Source organism: Lycium barbarum, chromosome 9 (assembly GCF_019175385.1).
Source record: "Lycium barbarum isolate Lr01 chromosome 9, ASM1917538v2, whole genome shotgun sequence".
Taxonomy (NCBI): domain Eukaryota; kingdom Viridiplantae; phylum Streptophyta; class Magnoliopsida; order Solanales; family Solanaceae; genus Lycium; species Lycium barbarum.
The window spans coordinates 99,841,938-99,854,511 of NC_083345.1; positions in this window are offsets into that span (position 1 = coordinate 99,841,938).

The following is a 12,574-nucleotide window of genomic DNA, read 5'->3' on the forward strand; positions in this document are numbered from 1 at the left end:
ACCGGCTGTTATATTTTTCAGTGATGCCTCCGAAGAAGGCGACGGCTGCCCAGAAGGGCAAAGCATTGGCAGGAGAGACCGGTCAGATATAGGGGGATACTCAGGCTAGTGCTCAGATTATGCCCGATAGTGTACCCCAGTCAGAGGGTTTTGCTACACCACCAGAGGAGCCTGGAGCGGCTCCCCCATTAGCTCCAGAGGCTCCAGCACCCGAGCCTCCAGCTCCTCAGCCAGGGGCAGAGGACAGGGTGATGAGAGAGGTTGTGCAGTTATTGACGACATTAGTAGCAGGGCAGGCTCGCAGACGCGGGCTAGGGGGTGATGATGATGACAGACGTGACAGTTTGAGGGTCCGTGATTTCTTGACTTGTAATCCCCCAGAGTTCTATGGGTCTAAGCCCGAAGAGGACCCCCAGGACTTTATTCGACAGATGCAGCGTGCGCTGAGACTAGTCAGGGCTTCTGAGACTGAGTCTGTCGAGCTGGCTTCACATAGATTGCGAGATGTTGCGATTAATTGGTACGAGTCCTGGGAGCTGTCCAGAGGTGAGGGTGCCCCTCCAGCTGTATGGGACGAGTTTGTAGCCGCCTTTCTCAGCCACTTTTTGCCCCCAGAGTTGCGGCGGGCGAGAGTTGACAGATTTTTACAGCTGAGGCAGAACGGCAGGAGTGTCCGAGAGTACAGCTTGGAGTTTGATTCTCTAGCCAGATATGCACCTACCATAGTGGCTGATATAGCTGACCGGATGCACCGATACGTGATAGGGTTAGATCACAACTTGGTTGACAGTTGTATGGCGATGGCATCGCAGACTGGTATGGACATTGCCCGGTTACAGGCTTACGTTGAGGGGATGGAGGACCGGCACAAAGAGGATCAGTCGGGTAGAGATCGTGACAAAAGACAGCCCAAGAGGGCTAGATCAGCTGGTTACTCTGGGGAGGTTCGAGGCGGGCAGCCTCGACAGCTTACTGGACAGTCTTCGCAGCCCACGCGACATGCTCCCCCACAGTCTACTGGTGAGAGATTTGGTAGCACCGGATATTCAGGAGTTGGACAAAGTTCCAGAGCATCGGGGTCGCAGGTGAGCAGAGGTTTTAGTCAGTCAAAGCCACCTATGCCTTGGTGTTCTTACTGTGGGAAGCCCCACCCCGGGAGGTGTTATCGTGCCATGGGTGCCTGTTTCTTTAGTGGCCGTCAGGACCACGTTTTGAGGGAGTGCCTATTTAAGAATGTTCTAGGTGGTTCAGCCCAGCCTACTGGATCGAATGTTGGTCCATCTTCCCCTTCTGTAGCGATACGCCCTACGGGGCAGAGTGTACCGACACCAGCAGGCCGCGGCAGAGGTCGTGGCGGAGCTTCCGGTTCTAGCGGTCCTTCGAACCGCATGTATGCTTTGGCTCGCCGACAGGACCAGGAGGCGTCACCAGACGTGATTACAGGTATACAGTTGATTTTTACTGAAATGTATATGCACTGATAGATTCCAAAACCCTAGAAAATCTATTTATAGAATGTCCAAAACGGGAACAATTTCCAGACAAAAATACCCCTGCGCATCTGGTGCGAATCGCACTTGGTGTCGCATGTGCAACCTGTGAGTCGCAGGTTGCACCAAATCTTCGCAGGTACTGCATCTTCAATCAGCTGTGGTGCAGCATCTGCCGCATCAGGTGCGACTCGCATGTGTTGCACCACTGTCTTCCTTTTTAGCCATCTCTGTCAATAGATGCTGCAGCACTTGCAACTCGCATGCAGTACATGCGATTCGCAGGTGATGTTCTGGTTCATTTCAGCTGGTTTTTGCTTCATTTTGCCTCAAGTCGCTTCCAACACATGTTATTCTACAAATTAACACAAAAACACGAGAAATGACATCAAAAGTACTTGGGGATTTACAAAAGACTAAGCAGCTGGCGTCGAATGTGCCGTAATTTCACGGCACATCAACACCCGCAAACTTATACTTTTGCTTGTCCTTAAGTAGTTAAAGCAAAACTACAATATATGCCAATTGCTAAGGTACTACAGTGATGATCGTGATCAGTCAAAACATATTCATTTAAAATATGAGTTCCCCTCCCTCTTGTTGCGAAATATGGTGTCTTTCCTCAAAGGTCGAGCATTAACCAACCGCTGCACTTGGTGACACAATGTTACTCTATCTTTTAAGGAAACGGCTTCAAATGAAGCGTCAAGAATTAATTCTTTCGTTGAGCTTAGTAATCCACATGCCCTCACAAAAGACCAAAGAAAGTCCCACACACACATAAGGGTAGAACAACTCACACTCAGAAAAGATAATGTACAAGTACATAAATGTGGTGCCATAAGCTTGCCCTTTAAGTATTTCTCCACTAATGTAAACACACTTTGTTCAAAATCAATCAGGACTTGCGGGTCATAGCTAAGGTTCGAGGTTAAGGTGGGGTGTAATTTGGGTAAGAGTGACTTGACTTCTCCCTAAGCATTTCCGAACACGCTTCCTTCACCTAATCTGTCCCTTCTTCAACATTTAAACATTTACCGCCCATTCGTACCTCCTTTAGCCAATATCGTTATTGCCTCCCTAGTTTCCCCATTCATTTCTTACGTCACAACCATTATTCACACCCTCGTGTTCACAACTAAACATAAAATTTATATGTACATATACACACCTTTCTATACACATATGTCTACATATACACTTTTTTTTTTGTGTCCTTTAACTCTCCATCACATACCATACCTTTTCTTGCCATCTACCACCCCCAAACTTAGGTGCTTTAGCCTATTTTAGCGTATTCGATTCGCTTAGGGAGATAGGGTGCCAAAAGGTGGGTAAACAAGGGCAAAAGGGACAGGGCTTATCACAAGGTTGTAATAAAAGAAAAGAAAAACAAAGTTAAGGCTCAAAAATGGGTTAACTAGGATATAAATGCAATGGGTAGGAATTTTTAGGTTTAGTGGCGGTCCAAAGAGAGCCTAATATCCTCTTTCACACAAGTGTAGTTTAGGATTTCGCCTTGAGACACTTTCCGGGCAAGTTCTAGATTATAATTATACACAAGACTAAAACAATAACCTCTCACACACATGGCACATAGATTACTTTGCTATTTTCTAACTACTTCTCAACCCATCGTTCTAGGCTTTGCAAAACATCTGTGTGCCACCAAAAGAGTCATGTTAGTGTTGCTCCTTCCCTCTGAGTACATATGCAAAACATTTGGGAGGAGTGTTATTAAAATACGATGGAAAAACGAAACAAGACAAAAACATTTATGCTATAAACTGATCAACCATCACTATTATACTTGACAATGAAAAACTACAAGTGCACAAAACATAAACATGAGCTATCCTACAACAACAAAAACAAACATATGAAGCGTGAGCTATCCCACCCCCAACAAAAGGAATATGCAGTGTCCCCAATGCATCAAATGTAGTACAAGAGATGAGTAGCTCACGATGGACGCGTCAGGCATCCGATGGTGTCTGATCAGCAGGGAGGACCTCCAACGGAGGCACTATCAATGGAGTTGGCTCAGTATCACCCCCGATCGTTGCCTCCGGCCCGGGTGTCACTATCTCAGGACCCACAGACGGGGGCAATGGTGTGTCAGCTGGAGGGGCGGCGGATGAACTGGCCTCACCCGCCCTCGGGGGTTCGGAGGCCCCCCTTGACTTCCTGTTATATCCCGTATTTTGCATATTCGGAAAAACTTGAAATAATTGTGACTAGTAGGATATGGGCAATATTTTGATGTCATTCAATATGTATGTTGTTCTTGAAAAATATTGACATAGAAATATCGCGGAAGGCCAAGGACAAAATTGGAAATTTGAAAGAAAATAGTTTTCATGAATTATAAGAACTAGCCAAGAAATAATTGGGCTTGAGAATTTTTTTTTTAAAAAAAGGGGAAAGGCCCAACCGGCCATGGGCATGGGCCAAGCCCATGTTGAATTAAAAATCCATGTGATTAAATAGAAGACTACTCTTATTTTTTCTTCACAATTCAAGAAATTTCAAGAAGCAAAAACTTGAAGAGCAAACTAAGGGCTATTCGGCCAAGAGGGAGGAGAAAAAGAAGACCAAAAATCTTGCCCCAAAAATTTGTTTCTCATAGTATTCCCACTAATTCAAGGGTCCCCGTTAACGTGGTGGAATTGTTGGATCAAGAAAACCATCCTTTGTGGCAAGTTCAAGATTTTAGTTAAGTGGGAAGTTAAGGAAAGAGGTAAGAATTCATGCTCTTTTATGTGTTATGGATGGATTATGAATGTTGTAGTGTGTAGAAGTGAATGAAATTCATGAAAATATGGACATAGGGGTGTGGCCGTATGGTAGTGTTATGGCCATGTGCATCTGTGGTTGAAAGAACAATGATTCAATTAGTTTAATTAGTGTTTTAGTTGTTGTCGTTGTGAATTCCAAGTTGACAATGAAAGTGTGACGATTTTAGTTGAAGTTGTAGATGTTGGAGCTTGGCCGTGTGGTATCTATATGTTGTGTAGGAAAAATGAATAAACTTCTATGTAGTACTTTGATTGTTGTTGATATGTATTCTACGACGAAAATGAGAATTTGATGATTTAAATTGATGTTGGAATGGTTACGGGATGATTTGAAGCCAATGTGATCTTGGTGTCGTCTCTTTAATTGTGAAAACAATGTTGTTAATATGTGTGTTGTTGGGATAGTTTATGAATTTGGAAGCAAGAAATGCATTGAAATTTTTCTTAGGGAAGTTGGGGAGTTTATGGGTAAAGTATGGTATGTTGGTGGAATTATTTGAATATTGTGTAGATTGCTTGAAATGTTCTTAAATTATGTTTGAATGATCCCGAATTAGTAAATGAATATGTAAACGTTGATATTGGTTTGAATGTGCGTAGTTGGTTTGAAAGTTGATGTATTAAGTAGAAGAGAAGACTGCTTATGTCAGAATGCGTTTTAAATTGATTATGGATGTTGTTGGTATTGTTGTTGGTATGGCTGTTGATGTTTTGGCCGAGTTAGATTCTCGGGGTGTTGAATTTATAGGGGAAGTGCTGCCGAAATTTCTGTAGACAAATATGGATTTAAGATTGAATTTCTAAAAACTTATAATTTATATTTGGTAATTGTGACCAATTGTAGATTTTGGAGTAAACGGAATTTTAATTTGGAGTAGCGTATGGAGCGGAAAAGGTATGTAAAGCTCTACCTTTCCTTCTTTTGGCATGTCTTAGATATAATAGGCTTGGATACGAGCCTCGAGGATAGCTCTATTCCTAGAAATCCGAGTTTGAATTTGACTCTTTATCATTCAGTAGAATTGAATTAAGAACTTCATGCTTTGTTGAAACAATTGCTTAAGCATCTACAACTTGCCCCAATGGAATCGGGTTACACTAAAACTTTCATAAGCGACTCCATAAAACTTAATGTACGTAGTTTGTGTCCGCCACCTCGGTTGACCCGAGGTGGGACCACTATTTCCGAATTCGCTCCTATTGTATTATTGATTTGTCTTCGAGCAATAATTAAAAGAAACTTTTAACTACTCCCTCAACAACTAAACGATAAGTGTTTGGACTATTCCTTGAGTCTTATGACATATTTTGAAGCGTAAAACGATCCTAGAAAGCTTATTTTAACATAACCCATTGTGACATCCGCAAGACATACACTATGATTATCCTTCGAATTCTTTTATATGATCTATCATTTGAATTGTTCTATCGGGTCCCTTAAATGTCTTATGTGATATCTTCGCACGGTATTCAAAGGGAACTTTTGATTATTGTTCCGTTTATCCAACGGTAAGTGCTGTAACTATTCTAACGAGTCTTAGATTATATTCTGATATGTAAAATAATTCCAGAGGTTTGTTTTGATACAATCTATCGTGCCATCCAAAAGGTATATATGTACATTATGACTATCGTGTGATTCCTTCGAATTGATCTGTCGTTTGGATTTGCTTGGGAATGTTCGTAATGATTCTGTGGTAAAAATGTCTGTAACTTTCACATATTAACTCCGATCGACTCGGAATATGTTTATGATCTTCAATGTCAGTAAGTGTTCGTATCTCTCGAGTCTGGATATGTGTGTATATGGTTTCTCACTGCTCTGTTCGTGCAAGCCTCAGTATGATATTCACTGCGCCCGGGCCAGGTTCTGTTATGTTATCGTGCATCTCTCTGCATTGTTCACCGCGTCCCTCTCCCCTGCGGGACGGGTTCTGTTATATGTATGTTTATGATGATACGGGGCGGTGTCCAGGATGGCATATGATATGTGATTCACCGCGTTCCGCAGCAGAGTGTCGGGTTCTGTTACATGTATACATGACATATGATTTACCGCGTCCCTCAGTAAAGGGTCGGGATCTGTTATCTGCATATATGTTATATGATTCTAACATGCATTGATAGTTCTGCCCACCGCGCCCCTTACTAAGGGCCGGGATCTGCTATATGATTCTGTCCACCGCGTCCCTCAGTAAAAGGCCGGGATCTGTCATACGCACATATATGATATACGATTTTGATATGCACGGTTTGTGTTTGGAAAGTAAGCTATCTGGCATTTTGTATCCTCTGTACTCCTTCCGACTTATGATGTTGATATATATGATCTGCGTTTGAGAAATAAGCATTCTGACATTCTGGATTCATACTCCTTCTGACATACGACTTCGGCTCATATGATCCGTATTTAGGGAAAATGATTATTCTGATTTTCCTAGTCTGCACTTTTTGACATATGACATCTGCATACGTGATTAGAGATCGGGAAATAGCGCTCTGTTAATCTGGATAGTGTATTTACCTTTGTACTGTTGATCCGGTATGTTCTGTTTTCTGTATTCCATGCTTTACATACTCGGTACATATTCCGTACTGACCCTCTTTCTTTGGGGGCTGCGTTTCATACCGCGCAGGTACAGGCGATTATTGGGGTGATCCGCCGGCCTAGGATCTACAGTCTGCTGTCTGGAGTGCTCCTTTGTTCCGGAGCCCATACTTTTGGTACAGATCTCTCAGTTGTACATATGTTTGTGTTTATGGTTATTTTGGGGTACGGCGGGGCCCTGTCCCGTCATATGATTCTGTCGTCTGTATTAGAGGCCTGTAGACATGTATGTAGGTCATGGGTCAGGTTTGTTCAGTGATGTTTATTTGGTTTGTGTCTGATTTTCCCTTACACTACGTTAACATGATCGACTTAGGTGTTATGATAAAAATAACGGTTTAATTGTTATGTTTATGATTTTATACGCACGAGATTCATATTATGTAAACGCAAGCGTAATTTAGTTAGTAAGTATGTACGGGTGCCCATGTCGGGCACTAGTCGCGGCCTACGGGGTTGGGTCGTGACAGAAGTGGTATCAGAGCGGTTTGTCCTCGGAATGTCTACAGGCCGTGTCTAGTAGTGTCCTGTTTATCGGTGTGTTGTGCACCACATCTATAAGCAGGAGGCTACAGGACATTTAGGATGCTACCTTTCTTTGGATCTTAGATCGTGCGATAGAGCCGTGCTATTAGGATGACTTTTTTCTGACCGGCTGTTATATTTTTCAGTGATGCCTCCGAAGAAGGCGACGGCTGCCCAGAAGGGCAAAGCATTGGCAGGAGAGACCGGTCAGATATAGGGGGATACTCAGGCTAGTGCTCAGATTATGCCCGATAGTGTACCCCAGTCAGAGGGTTTTGCTACACCACCAGAGGAGCCTGGAGCGGCTCCCCCATTAGCTCCAGAGGCTCCAGCACCCGAGCCTCCAGCTCCTCAGCCAGGGGCAGAGGACAGGGTGATGAGAGAGGTTGTGCAGTTATTGACGACATTAGTAGCAGGGCAGGCTCGCAGACGCGGGCTAGGGGGTGATGATGATGACAGACGTGACAGTTTGAGGGTCCGTGATTTCTTGACTTGTAATCCCCCAGAGTTCTATGGGTCTAAGCCCGAAGAGGACCCCCAGGACTTTATTCGACAGATGCAGCGTGCGCTGAGACTAGTCAGGGCTTCTGAGACTGAGTCTGTCGAGCTGGCTTCACATAGATTGTGAGATGTTGCGATTAATTGGTACGAGTCCTGGGAGCTGTCCAGAGGTGAGGGTGCCCCTCCAGCTGTATGGGACGAGTTTGTAGCCGCCTTTCTCAGCCACTTTTTGCCCCCAGAGTTGCGGCGGGCGAGAGTTGACAGATTTTTACAGCTGAGGCAGAACGGCAGGAGTGTCCGAGAGTACAGCTTGGAGTTTGATTCTCTAGCCAGATATGCACCTACCATAGTGGCTGATATAGCTGACCGGATGCACCGATACGTGATAGGGTTAGATCACAACTTGGTTGACAGTTGTATGGCGATGGCATCGCAGACTGGTATGGACATTGCCCGGTTACAGGCTTACGTTGAGGGGATGGAGGACCGGCACAAAGAGGATCAGTCGGGTAGAGATCGTGACAAAAGACAGCCCAAGAGGGCTAGATCAGCTGGTTACTCTGGGGAGGTTCGAGGCGGGCAGCCTCGACAGCTTACTGGACAGTCTTCGCAGCCCACGCGACATGCTCCCCCACAGTCTACTGGTGAGAGATTTGGTAGCACCGGATATTCAGGAGTTGGACAAAGTTCCAGAGCATCGGGGTCGCAGGTGAGCAGAGGTTTTAGTCAGTCAAAGCCACCTATGCCTTGGTGTTCTTACTGTGGGAAGCCCCACCCCGGGAGGTGTTATCGTGCCATGGGTGCCTGTTTCTTTAGTGGCCGTCAGGACCACGTTTTGAGGGAGTGCCTATTTAAGAATATTCTAGGTGGTTCAGCCCAGCCTACTGGATCGAATGTTGGTCCATCTTCCCCTTCTGTAGCGATACGCCCTACGGGGCAGAGTGTACCGACACCAGCAGGCCGCGGCAGAGGTCGTGGCGGAGCTTCCGGTTCTAGCGGTCCTTCGAACCGCATGTATGCTTTGGCTCGCCGACAGGACCAGGAGGCGTCACCAGACGTGATTACAGGTATACAGTTGATTTTTACTGAAATGTATATGCACTGATAGATTCGGACCTTATTTTGTTACACATTTTTCCCCCCTGATTGTTAGAAGAATTGGGATAAAAATTCGAAATTGATAGAACCGTTTGAGATAGTTATATATATATATATATATATATATATATATATATATATATATATATATATATATATATATGCAGATAAAAAGTGAATGTTGAAAACCTAAAAGGCTGACTCAGTGGTTACATAATCAGAAAAATAAAGGGCCCTCTCTATATCGGAGTGGGACCCGCTACGAGGACCTTTCGAAAGTTGTTAAGACCTCGACCTACCCTAGATTACGTGATGAAAGTCGTGCGGGAAATGGACGCGATTATACCAGCGTTAGGGCACCGAAATGCATTAAAGTTTCGAGGCTAAGCGTGTTGGGATCAGAACAATTCTGGGATGGGTGACCCCCTGGGAAGTATACTGAAATTTTTATAAATGTAGATATAAAAGACAGATGGGAAATTTGGGGTAACCCAAAGGAAATTAGAATGTACCGAACGGTTAGAAACCCTAAATAGGTCGGGTAGGCTAAGGCAGACTCAGCTGGTGAAGAAGAAGGAATAGCAATACAGTCCTGGAATTAGAGTAAGTTTAAATAAGCGTTTGGAAATGTTTTGTGAGCAGGATGGTAGTGAATGTACGTGTATGCGTACGACATCCCGTTTATGACTGTACAGATCGACGGTGGGCCCCAGCAGCCAGTGTTGCGATATATGAAAGACATTAGCTGAACAAAATTCAAGAGACAAGAAAAGGGTGTGCTATAGGTGTTATGAAATAAACTGATACTGATTTCACCACAATAGGGTTAGAAGGTCTTGATACAACGACATTTGAAAAGAAAAGAAAAGTGAGTGAATAGAAGACGAGGAGATAGAAATTGTAACGTTTGATTTTGAACGAAAGAAGGAAACCTCCCCGAAGTATTACGAGACCCCCCTAAGGTCAGTTGAACATTCGAGGACGAATGTTCTAAAGGGGGGGAGGATGTTATATCCCGTATTTTGCATATTCGGAAAAACTTGAAATAATTGTGACTAGTAGGAGATGGGGCAATATTTTGATGTCATTCAATATGTATGTTGTTCATGAAAAATATTGACATAGAAATATCGAGGAAGGCCAAGGGCAAAATTGGAAATATGAAAGAAAATAGTTTTCATGAATTATAAGAACTAGCCAAGAAATAATTGGGCTTGAGAATTTAAAAAAAAAAAAAAAGGGAAAGGCCCAACCGGCCATGGGCATGGGCCAAGCCCATGTTGAATTAAAAATGCATGTGATTAAATAGAAGACTACTCTTATTTTTTCTTCACAATTCAAGAAATTTCAAGAAGCAAAAACTTGAAGAGCAAATTAAGGGCCATTCGGCCAAGAGGGAGGAGAAAAAGAAGACCAAAAATCTTGCCCCAAAAATTTGTTTCTCATAGTATTCCCACTAATTCAAGGGTCCCCGTTAACGTGGTGGAATCGTTGGAGCAAGAAAACCATCCTTTGTGGCAAGTTCAAGATTTTAGTTAAGTGGGAAGTTAAGGAAAGAGGTAAGAATTCAAGCTCTTTTATGTGTTATGGATGGCTTATGAATGTTGTAGTGTGTAGAAGTGAATGAAATTCATGAAAATATGGACATAGGGGTGTGGCCGTATGGTAGTGTTATGGCCATGTGCATCTGTGGTTGAAAGAACAATGATTCAATTAGTTTAATTAGTGTTTTAGTTGTTGTCGTTGTGAATTCCAAGTTGACAATGAAAGTGTGACGATTTTAGTTGAAGTTGTAGATGTTGGAGCTTGGCCGTGTGGTATCTATATGTTGTGTAGGAAAAATGAATAAACTTCTATGTAGTACTTTGATTGTTGTTGATAAGTATTCTACGACGAAAATGAGAATTTGATGATTTAAATTGATGTTGGAATGGTTACGGGATGATTTGAAGCCAATGTGATCTTGGTGTCGTCTCTTTAATTGTGAAAACAATGTTGTTAATATGTGTGTTGTTGGGATAGTTTATGAATTTGGAAGCAAGAAATGCATTGAAATTTTTCTTAGGGAAGTTGGGGAGTTTACGGGTAAAGTATGGTATGTTGGTGGAATTATTTGAATATTGTGTAGAATGCTTGGAATGTTCTTAACTTATGTTTGAATGATCCCGAATTAGTAAATGAATATGTAAACGTTGATATTGGTTTGAATGTGCGTAGTTGGTTTGAAAGTTGATGTATTAAGTAGAAGAGAAGACTACTTATGTCAGAATGCGTTTTAAATTGATTATGGATGTTGTTGGTATGGCTGTTGATGTTTTGGCCGAGTTAGATTCTCGGGGTGTTGAATTTATAGGGGAAGTGCTGCCGAAATTTCTGTAGAAAAATATGGATTTAAGATTGAATTTCTAAAAGCTTATAATTTATATTTGGTAATTGTGACCAATTGTAGATTTTGAAGTAAACGGGATTTGAATTTGGAGTAGCGTAAGGAGCGGAAAAGGTATGTAAAGCTCTACCTTTCCTTCTTTTGGCATGTCTTAGATATAATAGGCTTGGATACGAGCCTCGAGGATAGCTCTATTCCTAGAAATCCGAGTTTGAATTTGACTCTTTATCATTCAGTAGAATTGAATTAAGAACTTCATGCTTTGTTGAAACAATTGCTTAAGCATCTACAACTTGCCCCAATGGAATCGGGTTACACTAAAACTTTCATAAGCGACTCCATAAAACTTAATGTACGTAGTTTGTGTCCGCCACCTCGGTTGACCCGAGGTGGGCCCACTATTTCCGAATTCGCTCCTATTGTATTATTGATTTGTCTTCGAGCAATAATTAAAAGAAACTTTTAACTACTCCCTCAACAACTAAACGATAAGTGTTTGGACTATTCCTTGAGTCTTATGACATATTTTGAAGCGTAAAACGATCCTAGAAAGCTTATTTTAACATAACCCATTGTGACATCCGCAAGACATACACTATGATTATCGTTCGAATTCTTTTATATGATCTATCATTTGAATTGTTCTATCGGGTCCCTTAAATGTCTTATTGTTCCGTTTATCCAACGGTAAGTGCTGTAACTATTCTAACGAGTCTTAGATTATATTCTGATATGTAAAATAATTCCAGAAGTTTGTTTTGATACAATCTATCGTGCCATCCAAAAGGTATATATATACATTATGACTATCGTCCGATTCCTTCGAACTGATCTGTCGTTTGGATTTGCTTGGGAATGTTCGTAAAGATTCTGTGGTAAAAATGTCTGTAACTTTCACATATTAACTCCGATCGACTCGGAATATGTTTATGATCTTCAATGTCAGTAAGTGTTCGTATCTCTCGAGTCTGGATATGTGTGTATATGGTTTCTCACTACTCTGTTCGTGCAAGCCTCAGTATGATATTCACTGCGCCCGGGCCAGGTTCTGTTATGTTATCGTGCATCTCTCAGCATTGTTCACCGTGTCCCTTTCCCCTGCGGGCCGGGTTCTGTTATATGTATGTTTATGATGATACGGGGCGGTGGTCAGGATGGCATATGATAT